The sequence below is a fragment of the Condylura cristata genome, unplaced genomic scaffold, assembly GCF_000260355.1.
Source record: "Condylura cristata isolate star-nosed mole 26May11 unplaced genomic scaffold, ConCri1.0 scaffold00018, whole genome shotgun sequence".
Taxonomy (NCBI): domain Eukaryota; kingdom Metazoa; phylum Chordata; class Mammalia; order Eulipotyphla; family Talpidae; genus Condylura; species Condylura cristata.
Window position 1 is genome coordinate 11,957,316 of NW_004567119.1, and position 4,575 is coordinate 11,961,890.

Sequence of the window (4,575 nt, forward strand, 5' to 3'; positions counted from 1 at the left end):
TCCGCATCTCTGGCCTGTACCCCAGTTCTGTATGAATAAATAAATCTTTAAAAAAAAAATCATGACTCTGCAATGACTGAAGTAGTATGGGGAGGGGCTGTGGAGGGAGAGAGGGTGGCTTGACTTCCCTGAAAAGTTTTTAAATTACGAAGTTTTTAGAATAATAAATAAAAGGTGTCAAATTATTACATATGCTACTTTTATCCTTCCCCCAGATGATTTCTAATGCTCTATTAGGAAGCCTTTTATGAAAAAATTTTCTGCAACTCATTGGAATTCTTTCCTTTAAGGAACATATACTGAGAACACTAAGCTCTTAGGAAAGCCAGGGCGGGTGCTTTTCTATTCACCTTTATCCCCAGAGCCTGTCTGCTCAGTTTTTCCTTTCAAAATTCAAATGTAGAAACACATGTGGTGGTTGCACTTGAGTTACAGAAAGGGCAGTATACTTAACACATTCAGAATTCCTGCCGGTGTTAGACAAGGCTGGCTACGGAACAGCCGATTTGAAAATGGAGAAATAACCATACAATTAGAAAAATAACCTTCACAACCCCCACAGAAGCGGTTGTTCAGACAGGGATCGCCGCCAGGTGCTGAAATCATTAGAAGGAGGATAGGAAAGGTGCATGACTCCCAAGCACCCCACCTTACTCACCGTGAGAAAGGAAATAGTCCCATTTATAAGCGATTTGTGCTTATCACTAATAACCTGCTAACCACGTGCCTCCAGATAAAATCCAAGATAAACCAAGCTGCTGCAAGGTCAGCCTTGGTCTTTGCAAAAAGTCACTAGAGAAAAAATGTCAGAAACTTTGTTTTAAAAGAAACTTTAGATCACAGTTCAAAAAATAGCTACATGAAACATTTGGGGTACAACTGAGTACTGTGAACTTGGTGTATACTGGGGGTCTTCTGTCACCGCTTGAGGTGTGCTGGGTGGTGGTGTTGGGAGCTGCCTCGCAGCACTGGCAGGGAGGAGGCGTGTTGTCTGCGGCTTACTCAACCACTTCAATAAAAATTGCTGTGGCGACTTACACTGCTGACAGTATAGTGCACATGGCTAACTTTTAATAACTCTGTTTTTCATCGAAAAGGATGTCACAAGCCAGGTCAATTGCCTTTAATTCACACTTCTTAGATTAATAAAATAGCTTAAAGAACTCAAAATAATGGATATTTTCATTGTTCTCAAATTCTGTTTCCTGTCCCTGCATGGCTAGTTTTGGTCAGAACAAAGTCCTGTAGGTTGAATTTGTCTAACTAATTTCCATCAATCATAGAAACAGAAAAAGCCCAGGTGATGTTTCAAGAGTTGGGTTTTTAATCATGGCAATGGTTACTATATAATCATCCCATCAATTGAGTTGAAAAAACTCTGTGTAAGCATGAAACGGTCTGGAGTATTTGCCAAACACCGGCCCTGACACCCAGGGGCCTCTCAGCGCCCGAGCTCACTCAAGAGGCCCACATGGTCGCAGAAGTGGGTCGCTAGCACCTTGCACTGGGCTCCAGCAGCCGAGGCGGACACAGCCTTAACTCCCCATTTAGATCTCGGATGGTGCTGCCTTTCTTTTTTTTAAGGTGTATCATTTTTATTTATTTATGCATCCAAGAACTGGGGTACAGGCCAGAAGTGCAAGGAGTGAAAGGTAACCAGAGATGAATGGGGAGCAGAGCAGGCAGATGTACTTAAATACACTGCTGAGGGGAGCAGCTGGCAGGACAGGAGGGTCTGCTGCGCCATGTGGGTCGGCTCCCTGGTCGGGGATCGAACTCAGGCCACTATGGCTGATGGTAGCTTGATACTGCTGAGACTTTAACCCCTGTGCTAGCCGGGAGGCCCCCTCCTATGATGTCGCCTTTTATAAAACAATCAGTCTTTATGTTCTCTCAACTTGCTTTCCCTAGGGGCTCAATCTAGGGCCCCCCCCCTCGTGGCACAAGGGGTTAAGTCTCAGCACTGTGAAGCCATCCACAGCCAGGGAGCTGACCCACATGGCGCAGCAGACCTCTGTCTCCTGCCCTGGTCCCCTCACCTATGTATTTCAGTGGATCCACCTGTTCTGCTCCCAACTCTATCTCTGATGAATCCTCCCACCCCTTCCCACCCCACTGGCCCAGCTCTTGTATGACTAAATAAATAAAATAAGTCTTCTTTAAAAAAAGAAATGTTCACTATTTTCTTTGTGACCTTAGTTGGCACACCCCCACTCCATGAAGCCAGCCGTACTATAAGAGAAATTAGTCACAAATTACAAATGAACAGATTGATGTTTAATGATAAAACATCTTTTTTTTTTTTTTGAGCTATAAGCTGAGTGGTTCATTTTTCCATGGAACACATTTCTTACTTGAAAGACTGACTGATAGAAAAATTGGTTATCCCGACTTAAGTACATGGAGAGATTTTATAAAAAATGAATGAGTGAAAACAAATGTTTGAATTTACCACTTTTTAAAAATGTAAAATAGGCCCTCTCTGGTGGCGCAGCGGGTTAAAGCACAGCACTGAGAATCTGAAGCCACTTCCGCATGAGTTCGATTCCCGCCTGCCGCCTGCCCCGGAGGAGACCACATGGCGAGCCAGACCTCTCCTGACCCGCCCGCTGCTCCCCTCAGCAGTGTACTTCGTCAATCTGCCTGTTCTGCTCCCCACTCTGTCTCTGGTGAAGCCTCTCACCGTCCCTGAGCCTCTGGCCTGTACCCCAGTTCTGTATGAATAAATAAATAAATCTTTAAAAAAAAATAAAAAAAAAAAAATGTAAAATAAGCTATTATATTGTTTTTAAAAAAAAATGTGTTGCCGTTTCAAAGAAAAGTTAGAATTTTGAAACTTCCCAGGACTTAAACATTTCTGATGAGATTGGTGGTAAGCATGGTACTATATGATGTCTTATACCATGTCAATAGTAATCTGTAGGTCTCTGAACATTTGCAAATAACCAGTACATGTTGTAAAACATCTCTTTTTCTGTAAAAGAGCCTGCCTTCACCAGGGAGGGAAAGCAACGTAGTAGAGCTTCCTGGCTCCTTTCCATTGAGGCTTTTCGCCTACACTGCCCCTCTGAATTTAAAAAAAAAGAAAATTCAGGCCACGAGAAGAGGCTGTTCTGTGTCTTCGGCTTGGGAGCCTTGACGTGGCTGTTTGCCTGCGGACTGGCGTGATGGCGGGTCTCCATCCCCCTCCGCCCCTTCCCCACACACAAGTAGCTTCAGTCCCCACCACGCCGAGCTTCCTTGCCAGTGACCTCGACGCTGACCTTGACATTCTAGGAGGAGCTCTGCCTCTTTAGCCCTTTTAGCTCATTTTTATGTGAATGTCTGTTCCTAGCGGTGACTTAGGACCACCCAATTAATTCAAAACAAACTGCACTCATGATTAATTTCCAGACTGCTGACTTTCTGTGTGAGAACATCGCTCCCTGACATGGCCTCCAGGGCATGCGCCTCGCCGGGTGCCAGTGGTGACGACAGCCACTGCAATCTCCTCCTTTGAAATCAGGAACCCCTTCCTCTTTCCATGAAACCCTAAAAGAGGATCCCAGCCACACACTTCAATTCTCGATCCTCTGCATCAAATTTCAGAAGACAAAACTCTATCCCAACCACCCTTCCAGGCCAGGTCAAAGCTGGAGTTGCTTTTAGTTGGCGCCTGCCTCGTCACCGTGGGCCCAGCACCATCCACCAGCAACCCATCAACCCCCTTGATCTGTCCTCCCTCCACCCCACTCTCCTCTGGTAACCATCTTGTGCTGTGACAGTCTAAGAGTTTATATTGTGTTTGCTATGTTTGTTCTTTTGCTTTTCTTTACAGTTCACAAACTAATAAAACCATATAGTATGTGTCTTTCTCCTTCTGGCTTATTTCATTTTGTATAATCCCTTCAAGGCCCATTAATGTCAAAAATGGCAAGACTCCATGTTCAGTGCTCAGTAGTACTCCACACTATAATCCAATCCGCCAGCACTTGTGCTGTGTCTTCTTGGCTCTGCCAGCAAATAACACTGCACGAACCTAGGGGTGCCCGTATCTTTCTGAATTAGTGTTTTCATATTTGTTGGGGATACCCTGAAGTGGGATTACTGAATCACATGGAAGTTATCTTTAATTACTGGAGGGACCTCCCTACTGCTTTCCAGTTTACATCCCCATCAGCAGTCACAAGAGCTCCCTGACCTCCACGTCCTAGTCAGCCCTAACTCGTTCTTTCGGAGTAAGAGATGTCAGCGCATTGCGAGTGGACTTGCATTCCCCTGAATGAACAACATGTTTTACCTAGTGGCACTAGGGTATGTTTGCACAGAGGTCAGATTTGTCTATAGCTAATAGGGGAGTTATTGGGAAGAACTGTTAGCCAGAAGATTCAGCAGTTGAATAGAAAGCTGATTTCCACTCGAGTATCAGCCCAAATTCTACTATTCTGAGAAGGAAGAACAATTAGTGTCTCATTACTTAGAGGCTCAGATGTGTGGATTATAACGAGGCACGTGAGGACTGGGGCACATTAATGTTTCAAGGTCAACCAGCAGAGCCTTAAGAACTGCCCAGAAAATGGCTTTCTGGAACAGAAA